The following is a 17,830-nucleotide window of genomic DNA, read 5'->3' on the forward strand; positions in this document are numbered from 1 at the left end:
TCACCGGAGGCCTATCAAATTGTCTGTCCTGCGCTCTGCCCCGAACTTGATAACCAGCCCTTTGCTGTCTCTACTGAAAGGGTTGTTGTCTCTGTTGCTGTTGCTGCTGTTGTTGCGGTGCGGATTGCGGCTCAGCAGGGATTGTTACCGCAGCAGTGTGCTGGAAGTAACGGTCCCTACTGGGTCCACGTTGTGTATACACGGCGCTGGTATCGCCCTCTTTTTTCCTCTGACCCCCATTGTTACCAAACGGTTTCTTTGAACCGGAAGAAGACGCAGAAGCGGTACCCTGGATCTTACCCAGCTTTAACCAACTTTCAATTCTTTCTCCTGCCACCACAATGTCAGAGAAATTGGTGACAGGACAACCCACCATTCTTTCTGCAAACGGCCCCTGCAGGGTCCCCATGAACAACTCAGACATCTCACGATCCACAAGCGGAGGTTGCACCCTTGCAGCCAGTTCTCTCCACCGCTGAGCATACTCCTTGAATCCCTCATTATGCTTCTGAGACATACCCTGCAGCTGGGTACGGCTCGGAGCCATGTCAGTGTTGAACTGGTATTGCTTGAAGAACGCATCCCCAAGATCTTGCCAGCTTTTGATGTCAGAAGATTTCAGCTTGGTGTACCATTCCAAGGATCCTCCAGACAGGCTGTCCTGGAAAAAGTACATCCACAGTTTCTGATCTGCCGTGTACGCAAAGATCTTGCGGACAAAAGCTTGTAAGTGCGTCTCGGGGCAAGAACTCCCGTTATATTTGTCAAAACTGGGCGCCTTGAACTTCTGTGGGATCACAATCCCATCTACCAGCCCCATATTCGACATGTTCACCACCCCAGGAGTGGCATAGCTCTCAAGCACCTTGATTTTCTCAGCCAGCAGCTGAATCTCCTTGTTCTGAGGCGGAGCATTGTAAGGCACAAACGGCTCGTTTTGCATAGAGAATTGGTCAGCCTCCCTGTCTTCCTCCTGATCTTCATCGAACCCGTAGAACGGAGGCACAAAATTATCTTTCATATTCTGACCCGGTTGGCCACCAGCACCACCAAGACCACCAGCATTATTCACGAGACCCACAGTCGTCCTCTTTCCGCCGTCTCGAGATCCCTGCCCCTGGTTGGAGACTCCATCCAGGTTAACCCCACTGTTTGCTGCAGAAGCCCGCTCGAGCTTCTCGACTTTGTCTGCTAACGCTTTCTGACCAACTGCGAAACCTTGCATTATGTTGATCAGCTCGTTCATTTTATCTTTTAGCTCAAGCATATCTGCGCTGGGAAGTTCCATGAGTCTGGGAGTATTTCTTCTGGTATAATATCTGTGAGGGCGTGTTGAGTGCAAGGGTACTGTTCTTCGAGCGCGAGCAATGATTCCTGTCACAAACAAGCACGTTAGTAACAAACACCTGCAAAATAAAACACAGTTATTATGATTAATGCATGGATGCAGTGTCTATCCATATGAAGGACACTTTGTCTCTCGATCCTGGCATCATTGAGACAAATAATAATCCGGCATCAATATTCTGATATTCGGCATCTGATTTTATCGTGCAGATCAGAGATATGTGATTTAGCATGATACCCCCAACCATGTGTGTGCTTGTGTGAGTGCATACGGTAAAGCAAATAAAGCTTGAAGATCAAATACTGAATGAAAAGAACCATCACATAACCAAAAGCGCACAAACAGTGCCATAGTCATACATCAAGTCAAATAAAGTTAAATACAATCTTCCAGAATCAGGAAAGGAATACAAGCAAGTAGATTCCGTCAACAAGCCTGACGGTAATCCAACACAAATAAAAGATCTAGCTAGATGAGGGTCCCACAGATGGCCCTATCTCATCTTCCATCCTTGCAAACTCTGCGGCGAACCTGAGCTCGGTGTTCTCCTGCTGCAGTCTCCCCACTTCCTTCTGATGAATCTTCATCTGCCTGAAGTAGTGATCTCTCTCAGCCATGTAGTGATCTCTCTCAGCCCTGATCTTCAGCTTCTCTGACTCCTTAACCTTCAGCTTGGTCTCCCACTCAGCAACAATCCTCAGATTCTCTGACTCCTTAACCCTCAGTTTGGTCTCCCACTCAGCAATAAGAACCCGGACTCTGTCATCCCTCTGACCTTTCACCAGGACTTGCCTTCTCTTTTCATCTTCAATAACTTTCGAAGCTCTAGCCAATCTCTCCTTGGTGATGTCATGCTCCCGGTTAGATGAGACTAAGGCCTGACTAATCTTCCCATAATAGGCCGTATCCATCTCAAAGCGCTTGGCTTCCAAGGCATGTCGCTTGCCTTGATCTTCCATCTTTTCCTTGAGCTCCTGATTAACCCTCTGAACCCGAGCGACACTCATCTCCAATTCTGTCTTCTCTACAAGCAACTGATCTCTCTCCCGTTTCATCTCCAAAAACTCATTCATACTAACAGTAGAAGGAGTCTCCTCAATCAACGGATACCAAGGATCGACCATCGGAAATGGTAGACAAGTAAGCTCCACTCTCTTACTGAGCCAGTCATCGAACGGAGGAAAAGATCTGTTCATAGCTTTACCCCAAGAAGCCTTACCTTTCCTTTGAATACTGCGTCATGCCTCGGCTATCTGCTTCACCCTGGCCTGATTACCCTCAACTGGGAAGTACACAGATTCCTGAACATCACTCTTGTATGGTGGAAGCTCCAAAGCAAATCCCATCTGCCTCTTAAGAAGTGTCGGGTTATAGTTAATGTAACCCTGAACTCCTATAAGCGGTACATTGGGAAAACCTCTGCAACTGCAGATAAAATCCTGTCCAACCCCACTACTGTGAGTCCAATCTATGTCCTTAGCCCTCAAACCCATCAGTTTGGTCGCCCAATTAACATTCTGGCCCAGAAGAACAAAAGCACCCTTGGATGGTAAGTAACCCATAAACCACTTGAATAGTAACTGTGCACAACATCGAATCAATCCCCCACGCCTCTTCTCATTCCGGTTATGGACCGAATAATAAACATCTCCAATCAAGGTGGGAATAGGATTTCCTCGAACAAACAAGCGGATGGCATTAATATCCACAAAATTCTTCTGGTTAGGAAACAGAATGATCCCATAAATGCCCGCAGCAACCAAAGCACAGACAGCTTCCCAATTCCCCATCTCTGACTGCTCCTTAGCCTTAGCCTCCAGGAAGCTCAGATGAAAACCAGGCAGCTTCCCCTTTTCTTTCAGATTACCCTTCACTACCTCTGGACTTAGATAGAAAGCACGAGAAATCCCACCAATATCAGGTTCTTCCTTAGTAGCATAGAAAGGAACCTGATCCCTGATTTGGATACCTAAAATATCAGCATAATCCTCCATCATAGGCCCTAGCACGTAATCCGGGAAGACAAAACATCTCAGCTCGGGATCGTAGAACTGAAGAAGAGTATGAATGGCGCTCCTGTCTCTGTCCATGAGCCTGAAAACCACCTTCAGAATACCCCCATACATCTCACGAAACAACCCCACATGGTCAGGTGTAATCAATGCTATCATATCCTTCAGCACACTGATATCTGGATCAAAGAAACTGTAGGCCACATCATCCTTCAAACCGGGTCTTCTCATGTCTGGATAGAAAATCTCTCAACCAGGATCTCGATCAAAAGGGTCCCTGCATATGGGTAAACATGTGTTAGATGCAATTAATGCCAGATGTAATGATGCTGATGAATGAATGCAATGCATTGCCATCCTCCAAGCCATCTGATCCTCTGCACTGAAACTGGTCTCTGAACTGATCATAACCATCTGAGGAATACACAATCACACATCTGATCCACGGGTTCCGAAATAAACGGAAGACAGATACATCATCATCATCATCATCATCAGTCTCTGAGCAGACCTATCCCACAATCTCTGAATCGGCCCGGGGAATCCTGAAATAAACGGATCCCCACTGATAAATAACTCGGCCCGGGGAATCCTGAAATAAACGGATCCCCACTGATAAATCTCGGACAACACTCCGGCGTCTCGGCGATAAATGACCATAAATCCGACTTATAAATATGACTCTGATCCACGGAACAACAAGTCACCATCTGAGCAATGCATCTGAAATAATCAACCCTCCCCTCACAGGTAAATTCTAAACAGGTTATCCTAAGGCGGATAATAGTCTCGACAATCGGGCAGAGATACTCAATGGGTTTGCCCTTTCGGGTGTGCCATTGCAGCTCTCCTGAGATCGTCTAAACCAAAGATCCGGGAAATGATCGGTCACCAGAGTCAACAGCTCAAAAGAGATAACCCAACCAAAGTGGAAAACCCCACTGGAAGAGCACTTCTCAGATGAACCTCGTCCGGCTTGTGGTATGTCACGTAGCAACAATATGCCCAACCGGCACATGAGCGACGTGAGACCACGCTAATCCTAGGTGTACACTCGGGCCTGGGTTTTAGCCCCACTCAGAACACCCACCCCAAATAACAGAACCACCTGCATAGAGGACGGCAACAGCATGATAGTATGATGCATGCAAACATTAATGCAAATATATACACTGGTTAGAATAATAAATGCAATAAATAAAACACAATAAGCAACCCAAACCAATCCTAAAACGCTAGGAAGGACTCGCTTAGGGACGATGGACCAGCATAGGTCTACATCAGGTTCCCCAGTAGAGTCGCCAGCTGTCGCATCCGCGAAAAAACAACCGGCGAGCTAAAAATAAAACACACAACACAGAGCCGCCACTGCGCGTTATTTATCCCAAGATAGGGAAAGGAAACGCTCAGAGAAACCTGGAAAGGAAATGGTCTTGCGACCAAAGAGACAGGGTAAGGGAGTCGGTTACGCAAGGGGAAGGTATTAGCACCCCTCACGTCCGTCGTACTCGACGGGATCCACGTCCTAGAATAAAGAATAGGTTGCTAAACATCACACACACACACACAGGGAACGCAGGTGGGGTTAAGAGAAGGGAGCTCGATAAGGTATCGCACCTTATGCCTACATATCTTGTCTGGAACAAGAATCAGAGCCACTGTAGTTCGGCTTACACACGCCAAACAACACAAAATATACAAACAAGCAAGGGTGGCAAACATGGAGCCCGACAACCAATTGATGGAATTACGTCGGCATCCGAACCAAAACATACTCAAAAGGGCAAACGTGGAGCCCGACTGCCAATCACTGGGCTTACGTCGGCATCCGAACCCAAACATACATAATCAGATAACAAGTAAACACACGCAAAAAAGAAAAAGGTTGCCCGGAGTGGTCTCGCACGACCACCTGCCTACATACCTCGTCTGGAACGAGGATCAGGGCGATGTAGTTCCCCTGAAAGGGACTGAGTTGCTAGCCAGAAACCAGGGAAAGACACACTACTAGGGAGCTGGACTCGAGCCTAGTGTTGTCATGCATCGTTTACCCTAAGTTCGGTTTTCTATCCTACTTGCATAAGCAAACTATTCCTATCCAGGAAAGAAGCAAGCACACAAGCATACAAAATGATTCAAGCATACATCAAATGAAAACAAGCATCTCAAACAGATATCCACACAGCACGCACTATAACCAAACAAGTGGCTCACACAATAGGTTTGACTGCCGAAGCGAGTCGTCTGTACGGGCTGGGTTTGCTCTTAACCTTGCCATTACGAGGCTAAGGTGAAGCAGATGAAAAGGTGAAGTGAGGATCAGACCTCACAGCTCTTATCCCTAACCAGGGAGAGCTTCTGACAAATGAGCATGGGTCCAGAATAGGGGAACCCTTCTATACTCGATGACTCCGACTCGATTGTGCGACAACACAGATCTTGGGCTTGTGTTCTCAATGCTACAACCATGTAATGGGAGCAATGAGAAGACTCACAGAATAGTGAGGGGTAGACTGCATACCCCTACCTTCCACCAATTGCCTTATTTAAAGGACTTTCACCTGCTTGGCACGAAAAATAAACAACCACAATCATTGCCTCTTAAGGAGGACTTCAGACATTTGCCCGGCCCGGTAACAGCTGGGTCTCCCAGACTACATGAAGTCAAGAGGACCTACCTCAAGCGGTTTACACAACCGAGCAGCGGCTACCAAGCAAGTTCTTAAAAGAACTAGAGCGACTAAAGGTACCTGTACAAAAGCTAACCAGTTAATAACTCAGACAAACAATCAGAAAACAACAAAATTAATCAGTCAAACTATGCAAGCCAAGGCACACAAAGCAAGCTATGAGCTCAAGCTCAAGCTTCACAACCTACAAAACCAAGTTATGTTAGTGTACAAACATTAAGCAACATCAATTGAATTGATTTGGACCATTCTCCATATACATTGCACCTTTTTATCCTGAAAAATCAATCAAATGTTAGCAACTAGACCACTAGGCCAAGCCTAGGGTCCAAAGGCAAGAAAAATTCCTAAACAGCAAGGTATCTCTAACCAAACTCAAATTAATGTCAAACAAAAGCCAACACAATTAATCCCATGTCCATATCATTCATTATATTCATTTCATGCACAAAACAATCCAAATTAGTTCAAATGAAGCACCAAACATCCAAACAGAACTATTGCATTCAAATCCATATCAAAACCATTCTAAAAATTCTCAAATAAATTACACCTAAACAGGACCTAACCTAGGTCTAGCATGTCAAATTTTAGCCTAATTGGACCAAGATAACTATGTCAATGAAAATCAACAAAAACAGACACAATTACATGCCCCAAATCACAACATCAACATATGCTTCCACTTCAAAAATTCATAACTCAATGAAAACAAAAAAGAAATGGATGAGACCAAAACAGGGATGTCCTATCATGTGTCTATTACAAGCATATCAAATTTCATGATCATTCAATACCATATGAGCATTTCACATCAAATCTACCAACCTATGTCACATGAACTTGTAAATTCAACCACCAGAGATGAAAAATAGCAATCAATTCGAAAATGCCACATAAAATTCCACAAAAATTCACATAGCATCTTAACATGTTAATCAACCATCATGCAAAATTTCACATCATTTCACCAAGTCTAAGTCACTCAAAAAAATCCAGCAAGTTGACATAATGAGGTGTGACACACATTGTCACACCTAAGTTCCAAAATTTGTATCTCAATGACCAGGTATCAAAAATTCATAAAATGCACATGTAAATCTCCATTGATGTGTCTAGAATCACCACAAAAATTTTCAGACATTTATTTGTAACTATGAGAATTTCACATTGGAATTGGTAGAATGTATCAAAAATGAGTACATGTTAAAGATCCCTAGGTCAAACATTATTCCTACCATGCACAACTTTGACCAATAGGTCAAAAAACATCTACAGTCAACAAGGAAGTCAAAGAAAAAATTCCTATATTTTTCTGAATTTTCTATGATTTTTTATGAATTTTATAACATGTTAATGATTTTTTTAAGAATTATTTGAATTAATTAAATGTACAGTGGCACTATCGTAATTAGTTACAGGCGGGGGCGGTAAACACCGTATTTGAAAATTCAAACGGAATTTCAGATCAAATGCTGCTTTGTTCATCGTTTTCGCCCAGATTTTCCAGAAAAAGCAAGAACATGAAGATCCATGAATCTCAACCAAAATGAACAAATGGATAGCCGTTGGACTCGTCTAAACATGTAGATCTCAAATATCAACTTAATCTAACCTAAATGTTGCTATATCACACGAATCGATCAACTTAGGGTTTTGGTTCGAAATTTCAAATCCAGATTTCATGCGCTACAGTTATCTATTTCTAAAACTAATCATATCACTGAACTCTACGTGGAATGAACTTTAAAACGCACATAAGCTTCAAACAAATCATGAGATTCGAAAAATTGCAAAACCTGGAACGGCAGTGTCGTGTTGATGTTCTTGACGCGTTTTGGCTTCAAACAGATACGAAACAAGCTTCAAGAAGTTGAATTCCAGGCTCAGGTTCAATTGATTCCACTCCTAGCGCGCGAAAACTCAACTTGCCATTGATGGAGCTCGTGTGTGCAGTCACGATCCAAGGCCTTTTCCAATCCAAACTCCACAAACAGTTGATGATGATGATGAAAGGAGATTGATGCAAAAAGAAATTCGAAGATTGACCAAGATTTGGAGAAGTTTGATGAATTTTTAGGTTTTGTGTTCTTGAGGAATTTTGAGAGAATGAAGAGTTTTTGGATCTGATTTGGGAAATGTGCAATTCTGTTATGATTTGGAAGTGATTAGGAATTTATATGAGTGCTTAATCCAAGCTTAATCACACTCATTAGCCAAATTGAATTGATTAAGTGAAATGGCTAATTTTCAAGTAAGGGCAAAATGGTACTTTCCAAAGCCAGCTCATTGCCACCTCATGGACAGCTCATACAACTTCCAAATACCTGTCATGAGCTATTGCAACTTGTTTCACTCTCATTGGATGTGTATTTTAGAAAATCACATGTGAATGGTTATGTGTCCATTTTTGCAATTTCATTTTTCAAGCCAATTTCCAAACCACAAGGCCTAGCCATGTTATGATGATTCCAACAACTTTCAAATACCATTTTTGAGGTGTAGCAAAAATCCCCACTCAAAAATTCCAATTATTTCACAAGTTGGACAATTTTGCCCCTGGTCCATTTAACTGTCCAGTTGAAATTTGACTTTTTGCATTGACCATTTTTGAAGAAATCCAATTATGCACCATGAAAGTACATGTCAAATGGAGTTTGTGCATATAAAGAACATCCAATTTGGACAATCCATGTGGAAGTTATGCCCTCCTGATTATGGGCCATTTTTGAAATTCACTGGACCATAATTTTTCAACCATACATGGGATTTTCAAGTTCTTGGACTTTTTGGAAAGGTGAGAACAAGATCTACAACTTTCATGTTGAACAAATTTTCATTTGAAGCTTCCTTGGACACGTGGTCTTGAGGTCAAAAACTTTCCATTTTTGGAAACTTCAATTACAAGTCACTTTCTATTTTTGGCAGTTTTTGTCCTGACTTGATTTTCTCCATTCTTAAGCTTTGAGATGTCATATAACACTTGTTCCAACATGAATGAAGTGTATCCAACTCATTTCCACCTCCAAATCCATCAAATCATGCACATTGACCACAGTTGACTTTTTTAACTGATAGATGAATCTGGCAATGCATAGATCAATCTGAGCCCTAATCTTCAACTGAAATGGCTCAAGGGTGAAACCCTAGCCTCAATAAGCACAATATAATCATATTATGAACCCCATAACCATCATAGACCCCATCTCCTGATCATGCCCTGATTGGCCCAATGCAACTGATTAGGGTTGACCAGTGGTCAAAACCCTAATCTCCAGGAATCTTCTTCAATCTTCTGATGACATCCAACCATGATGATGATGATGTATCATTGCAATCAAGATGAAGACCAACATCCATTGAGAATCACAAAACCCTAATTCACAGCCCAATCCTCAGATGGCCCATGATCAGTCAATAAACCCTAGGCTTGCACTTAGACTTCTCCATCTTCTGATCAAGACTTGGGAGAATGGCTTGCACAGTGTAACCACATGATATGCAATATGCAATGCCTAAAGACCTAAAATGATATGCAATATGTTAAGCTTAGTCCCAAAAGAGGAGGGCAAATTTTGAGGTGTTACACTTACATGCTGCATAATCCGCGTCAGAGTAACCAATTAAATTGCACATACTACCTTTAGGATACCATAGGCCAACATTTGTAGTTCCCTTGAGATACTTCATGATTCGTTTGACGGCGGTGAGATGTGATTCCTTTGAATTAGCTTGAAAACGAGCACAGAGACATGCACTAAACATTATGTCAGGACGACTTGCCGTCAAATACAACAAGGAACCAATCATACCTCGGTATTTGGTGATATCAATTGAAGTACCGGATTCGTCTTGATCAACATAAGTTCCGGATCCCATAGGGGTAGACATTTTCTTGCAACTATCCATGTCGAATCTTTTCAAGAGTTCTTTGAAATACTTGGATTGATTTATGAAGATACCATCATCTAGTTGCTTGATTTGTAAGCCGAGAAAATAATTCATTTTACCCATCATGGACATCTCGAATTCTCCTTGCATGATTGAGGAGAATTCTTTACACATATCTTTGTTTGTTGATTCGAATATGATATCATCAACGTATACTTGTACCAACAATGTGTTGTTCTTGATTCTTTTGATGAAGAGAGTTTTGTCAACCTTGCCTTTTTCAAAACCTTTTTCACAAAGAAAGTTGCTAAGTCGATCATACCAAGCCCTAGGCGCTTGTTTCAATCCATAAAGAGCCTTTCTTAGCTTGAAAATGTAACACCCCGATTAAAATAAGAGAATTATTTAATTGAGTTAATATTATTTTATTAATTTAATTAAATAAAGTTGGATTATTGGAATATTTTATTATTATTATAAGATGTTATTTATTTTAATAATAATTAAATAAATAAATAAAGGGAATATGAAGAGTGGAAGGGTAAAAGTGGAAAGGGGATAAAAGAGTCCAAGTGAAACTTAGGTTGTTTTCACGTGTTGTGCTTCAGAGTCAGAGAAAAGGGAGAAAGCTGCAGAGAAAGAGAAGGAAGAGGAAAAGGCCAAAGATTTCTCGGAGCTTCCTTCAATCCAAAGAGGTAAGGGGTCTGAACCATTATTAAACGATAATATGCGAGCAATTTCGTGTTATCTGTGTGATTGTTGATGGATTTTGGGGATTTTAGGGAGATTGGGAAAGTTGGGGTTTTGATGGAAAATCCTCCGATCTGTGAGTTGTGTTGTGTTATACGCACCGTAATCGAAGTATGTTGTGTATATGTGTCTGTTAAATGTCGATTTTGGTTTGTTAGCTGTGGGGTACGGGTTATGGCAAGTAGAGAAGAAAAGCTGCGCTGAATTCTGCAGCAGAGGGGTTCTGTCGCGCGCGATTCGCGGCGCGAAGCCCAGTTCGCGGCGCGAACGGGGCAGGATTTAGAGGGGTTCTGTAATTCGTTGTTCGCGACGCGAACCCTGCTTCGCGGCGCGCACTGAAGCGAAATAAGTTGTTCGCGACGCGACCCTTCGTTCGCGGCGCGAACTGTGTTGTGTTGGGGAGTTCGCGGCGCGTCCCGATGTTGGCGGCGCGAACTGGTGAAATGCAGAAGCTAATGTTGGTGGGTTTGGAGTACGTTGAGTTGCGAGACTCTTAGTAAGTCGCTGTAGTTGTACTATAAACCATTAATAGTGATTATATGATTTGTATGAGGCGTTATGATGATGATATGTTGAATTTATGTGTTTAATTATGAATGTGTTGTGTGACGATGTGATATCGTTATGATGTTGTTGTTGTTTTGTTGAGTTGTATGTCATGATATTAATGATGATGATAACATGACTATATGATGTTGTTGTTGCTATGATGATTATGATGCATGTTTGATGTGCATGCATTCATGAAAGGCCGATGCCTAGTGATGAACGGACATGAGTTCCAATGATGTTGTTGACTCCGGGCTTGTTGAGAGGCTTGGTTCCTTACGGGGGACTCGGATTCTATGGTGGTGAATCTGGGAGTGGTGATCCTGTAGTGGTCACAAAATGGGTATACCGAGTCGTGTTGAGTCATGCATGGGTTTGTGCATTGCATTTGATGTGTTGTTTTGTTGATGTTCATGAGTTTGTTGATTTTGATGATGATGTTGAGTTGTGTTGGCATATGTGAAATATATATTTATGTTTATATTTCTATCGTTATATTATTATTTAATAATGTAATTCTCACCCCTTCTGCATGTGTTTATGTTCATCTATGATGAGCAATGTGCAGATAAAGAGGAGTAGCTTTTGTTGAGGTTCGAAGAATAAGTGTAGAATTATTCTACAGAGTCGAGTCAAATGCTCTGGTCATGTGACACCGGGGATTATGGGATTCGATAGCCAAATTATTTTTATTTACGTTGTTTATGATGAATAATTGTTGGGATGTTTTGTTGAGATCATGTTGACACATTATTATAATATTTATGTTGTTGTCCGCTGCGAAGTTTTAAATCAAATAAATAATATGTTTTATGTTGTGATGCGAGAAATGATATGTTGTATGAAATGTAAACTCTTCTACATGTTGTACTCTGATAATATATATAAATGTGTCGTTTGGGTAGAAGGGTGTTACATTAGTGGTATCAGAGCATGGTCAGTCCAGTCGAGTCATAATGTGATGTGTTCCCTGTTGGTCGATTAGTGTAAATGACACTGTCGATATTTAACGGTTGTGGTTGTGTTGTGTAGAGTATGGCTGGAGAAAATGACTGTGCGATTGCTGAGGCTTTGGCTGCTATAGCGCAGGCTATGCAAGCGCAGCAGAATCCGCCGGTCGACGAGTTTAAGAATTTGGGAAGGTTTCTGAAGAATAACCCTCCTACATTCAAAGGGCGCTATGATCCAGATGGTGCTCAGATTTGGCTGAAGGAAATTGAGAAGATCTTCCGGGTGATGACGTGTACTGAAGCACAGAAAGTGCAGTTTGGTACGCATATGTTATCTGAAGAGGCTGAAAACTGGTGGGATAACACTCGCCAGAGAATTTCGGTACCAGGTGCTGAGATGACTTGGGAAAGGTTCAAGACGGCCTTTCTGGAGAAATATTTTCCTGCTGATGTGCGATGTAAGAAGGAGATGGAATTTCTAGGACTGAAGCAAGGTAACATGTCTGTTGCTGATTACGCTTCGAAGTTTGAGGAGCTGGTGCAGTATTGTCCTCATTATAATAATGCTGATGCTGAAGAATCCAAGTGTGTCAAGTTTGAGAATGGGTTGCGTCCAGAGATCAAACAAGGCATTGGTTACCAGGAGATTCGTAGGTTTCCTACACTGGTTAATAAGTGCAGGATATTCGATGAAGATAGCAAGGCTAGGACTGCTCACTACAAGAGTCTTAGTGAGAAGAAGAATAAGGATCGTGGTAGTCCTTATGCATCTCCGAATGGTAAAGGTAAGCAGAAAGTGGTAGATGAGAAGAAGCCAAGTGGGGGAGGATCTCCCATAGCTGGTAAATGTTTCAAGTGTGGCGAGCCAGGCCACCGTGCTGATAGCTGTACCAAGAGGGTGCTGAGATGTTTCCGATGCGGTCAGGCTGGTCATAGAGTTACTGAATGTAAGGATGCTGGTCCGACGTGTTTTAATTGTGGCGAGAAAGGCCATATCAGTTCGCAGTGCTCGAAACCGAAGAAGGCGGCTACTGCAGCTCATACTACTGGTAGGGTGTTTGCTCTGAGTGGGGCTGAAGCTCCTAAAGAAGATAACCTGATTAAAGGTACTTGCTTGATTAATAATGTTGAATTGCTTGCTATTGTTGACACTGGTGCTACTCATTCGTTTATTTCGTATGAGTGTGCGACCAGGATTGGTGTGATTATGTCGTCCCTAGGCGGAAGTATGGTGATAGATACTCCTGCTAATGGTTCTGTGAAAACTTCTGTTGTCTGTCGAGGTTGTCATTTGACGATCTTTGAGAGAGAGTTCGTGGTTGATTTAGTGTGCTTGCCCTTGCACCAAATTGATATTATTCTGGGAATGAATTGGCTAGAATTCTATGGTGTGTTTATCAACTGCTATAGTAAGACGGTGCGGTTTTCTGAAGTTGGTGAGAATGATGAGGCAAGATTTCTATCTGCTAGGCAGGTGGGGGATTTTGTGAAAGAGGAAGCTCAGATATTCGCTTTATTTGCGTCTCTGCAAGCGGATAAGAAAGTGGTGAGTGTAGATTTGCCTGTTGTCTGTGAATTTCAGGATGTGTTTCCAGAGGATGTAAGCGATTTACCTCCAGAACGTGAAGTCGAATTCGCCATTGACTTAGTACCAGGTACGAGTCCAGTGTCGATGTCTCCTTATAGAATGTCGGCAACTGAATTAGTTGAATTGAAGAAGCAACTTGAGGAATTGCTTGAGAAGAAGTTTGTGCGTCCAAGTGTTTCTCCTTGGGGTGCACCAGTATTGTTAGTGAAGAAGAAAGAAGGTACGATGAGGTTGTGTGTCGATTATCGGCAGTTGAATAAGGTGACTATCAAGAATCGGTATCCATTGCCAAGGATTGATGATCTGATGGACCAGTTGGTTGGAGCTCATGTCTTCAGTAAGATTGATTTGCGGTCGGGCTATCATCAGATCCGAGTAAAGTCAGAGGATATTGCGAAGACTGCTTTCCGTACGAGGTATGGTCATTATGAATACACTGTGATGCCGTTCGGTGTGTCTAATGCTCCAGGTGTGTTTATGGAATATATGAATCGTATATTTCATCCGTACCTTGATAATTTTGTTGTGGTGTTCATAGATGATATATTGATATATTCTAAGACGGAAGAAGAGCATGCAGGACATCTGAGAATTGTTCTGCAGGTGTTAAGAGAAAAGAAATTATATGCAAAGTTATCTAAATGTGAGTTCTGGTTGAAGGAAGTGAGTTTCCTTGGCCATGTGATTTCGAGTGGTGGGATTTCTGTTGATCCTGCTAAAATTGGTGCTGTATTACAGTGGGAGACTCCGAAGTCTGCTACTGAGATACGCAGTTTTCTGGGGTTAGCTGGTTATTATCGCAGATTTATTGAGGGCTTCTCTAAGTTGGCATTGCCGTTGACACAGTTGACTAAGAAGGGTCAAGTGTATGTGTGGGATACAGCTTGTGAAGCGAGTTTTGTTGAGTTGAAGAGGCGGTTGACCAGTGCTCCAGTGTTGATCTTGCCTAATCCTGGTGAGCCCTTCGTTGTTTATTGTGATGCTTCTTTGATGGGTCTTGGTGGTGTTTTGATGCAGAACGGTAAAGTTGTAGCTTATGCTTCTAGACAGTTGAAAGTTCATGAGAGGAATTATCCTACGCATGATCTAGAACTTGCAGCTGTTGTATTTGTGTTGAAAATGTGGAGGCATTATCTGTATGGTTCCAGATTCGAAGTGTTCAGTGATCACAAGAGTCTGAAGTATCTGTTTGATCAGAAAGAGTTAAATATGAGACAGAGAAGGTGGTTAGAATTACTGAAGGATTTTGACTTCGAATTGAGTTATCATCCCGGTAAGGCTAATGTAGTTGCAGATGCGCTGAGTAGAAAGTCTCTACATATGTCTATGATGATGGTTCGGGAGCTTGAGTTGATTGAACAGTTCCGTGATATGAGTTTGGGTTGTGAAGTTTCCGCTGATAGTGTAAAGTTGGGTATGCTGAAGTTGACTAGTGGAATTCTGGAAGATATTCGGAATGGTCAGCAAGTTGATGTCGCTCTAGTTGATCATATTACTATGGTTAACCAAGGTAATGGTGGTAATTTTGAAATTGATGAGAATGGCATCCTGCGATTTAAAGGTAGAGTTTGTGTTCCTGAGGTGTCTGAATTGAGAAAGAGCATTCTTGAAGAGGGCCATAGGAGTGGATTGAGTATCCATCCAGGTGCGACTAAAATGTATCAAGATTTGAAGAAGTTGTTTTGGTGGGCTGGTATGAAAAGAGATGTTGCTAAGTTTGTGTATGCATGTTTGACTTGTCAGAAGTCAAAGATTGAACATCAGAAACCGACAGGTATGATGCAACCTTTGAAGATTCCTGAATGGAAGTGGGATAGCATTTCCATGGATTTTGTGACGGGATTGCCGAGGACGGTGAAAGGTAATGATTCTATTTGGGTGATTGTGGATCGATTGACTAAGTCGGCGCATTTCTTGCCGATGAAGATTAATCACTCTCTAGAGAAGTTGGCAGAGTTGTATATTGAGGAGATAGTGAGGCTGCATGGTATTCCATCAAGTATTGTGTCTGATAGAGATCCCAGATTTACTTCTAGATTTTGGGAAAGTTTGCAGAAAGCGTTGGGGACCAAGTTGAGGTTGAGTTCAGCTTATCATCCTCAGACTGATGGTCAGACTGAAAGAACTATCCAATCCTTGGAGGATTTGTTGAGAGCTTGTGTGTTGGAGCAGAGTGGTTCTTGGGATAGTTATTTGCCGTTGGTGGAGTTTACTTATAATAATAGTTTTCATGCTAGTATCGGTATGGCTCCATATGAAGCATTGTATGGTAGGAGGTGTAGAACTCCATTGTGTTGGTATGAATCAGGTGAGAGTGTTGTACTCGGACCTGAGATTGTGCAGCAGACGACTGAAAGGGTTAAGATGATTCAGGAGAAAATGAAGATTTCTCAGAGTCGTCAGAAGAGTTATCATGATAATAGGAGAAAGGCACTTGAGTTCCAAGAGGGAGATCATGTGTTCCTGAGAGTTACTCCGACGACAGGTGTGGGTAGAGCTTTAAAGTCTAAGAAGCTTACTCCGAGGTTTGTGGGTCCGTATCAGATTTTGAAGAGGGTTGGGGAAGTGGCGTATCGGATAGCTTTACCGCCGTCGCTTTCTAATCTGCATGATGTGTTCCACGTATCTCAGTTGAGAAAATATATTGCGGATCCTTCGCATGTTGTTCAGTTGGATGATATCCAGGTGAGAGATAATTTGACCGTTGAGGTGTTGCCAATTCGGATAGATGACCGAGAAGAGAAGACCCTGAGAGGTAAGAAGATTGCTCTAGTGAAAGTTGTTTGGGGAGGTCCAGCTGGTGAGAGCTTGACTTGGGAGCGTGAAGATCAGATGAAGGAGTCGTATCCGACTCTATTTGCTTGAGGTATGTTTTCGAGGACGAAAACTCTTTTAGTGGGGGAGAGTTGTAACACCCCGATTAAAATAAGAGAATTATTTAATTGAGTTAATATTATTTTATTAATTTAATTAAATAAAGTTGGATTATTGGAATATTTTATTATTATTATAAGATGTTATTTATTTTAATAATAATTAAATAAATAAATAAAGGGAATATGAAGAGTGGAAGGGTAAAAGTGGAAAGGGGATAAAAGAGTCCAAGTGAAACTTAGGTTGTTTTCACGTGTTGTGCTTCAGAGTCAGAGAAAAGGGAGAAAGCTGCAGAGAAAGAGAAGGAAGAGGAAAAGGCCAAAGATTTCTCGGAGCTTCCTTCAATCCAAAGAGGTAAGGGGTCTGAACCATTATTAAACGATAATATGCGAGCAATTTCGTGTTATCTGTGTGATTGTTGATGGATTTTGGGGATTTTAGGGAGATTGGGAAAGTTGGGGTTTTGATGGAAAATCCTCCGATCTGTGAGTTGTGTTGTGTTATACGCACCGTAATCGAAGTATGTTGTGTATATGTGTCTGTTAAATGTCGATTTTGGTTTGTTAGCTGTGGGGTACGGGTTATGGCAAGTAGAGAAGAAAAGCTGCGCTGAATTCTGCAGCAGAGGGGTTCTGTCGCGCGCGATTCGCGGCGCGAAGCCCAGTTCGCGGCGCGAACGGGGCAGGATTTAGAGGGGTTCTGTAATTCGTTGTTCGCGACGCGAACCCTGCTTCGCGGCGCGCACTGAAGCGAAATAAGTTGTTCGCGACGCGACCCTTCGTTCGCGGCGCGAACTGTGTTGTGTTGGGGAGTTCGCGGCGCGTCCCGATGTTGGCGGCGCGAACTGGTGAAATGCAGAAGCTAATGTTGGTGGGTTTGGAGTACGTTGAGTTGCGAGACTCTTAGTAAGTCGCTGTAGTTGTACTATAAACCATTAATAGTGATTATATGATTTGTATGAGGCGTTATGATGATGATATGTTGAATTTATGTGTTTAATTATGAATGTGTTGTGTGACGATGTGATATCGTTATGATGTTGTTGTTGTTTTGTTGAGTTGTATGTCATGATATTAATGATGATGATAACATGACTATATGATGTTGTTGTTGCTATGATGATTATGATGCATGTTTGATGTGCATGCATTCATGAAAGGCCGATGCCTAGTGATGAA

The sequence above is a fragment of the Lathyrus oleraceus genome, chromosome 5 (assembly GCF_024323335.1).
Source record: "Lathyrus oleraceus cultivar Zhongwan6 chromosome 5, CAAS_Psat_ZW6_1.0, whole genome shotgun sequence".
Lineage (NCBI taxonomy): Eukaryota > Viridiplantae > Streptophyta > Magnoliopsida > Fabales > Fabaceae > Lathyrus > Lathyrus oleraceus.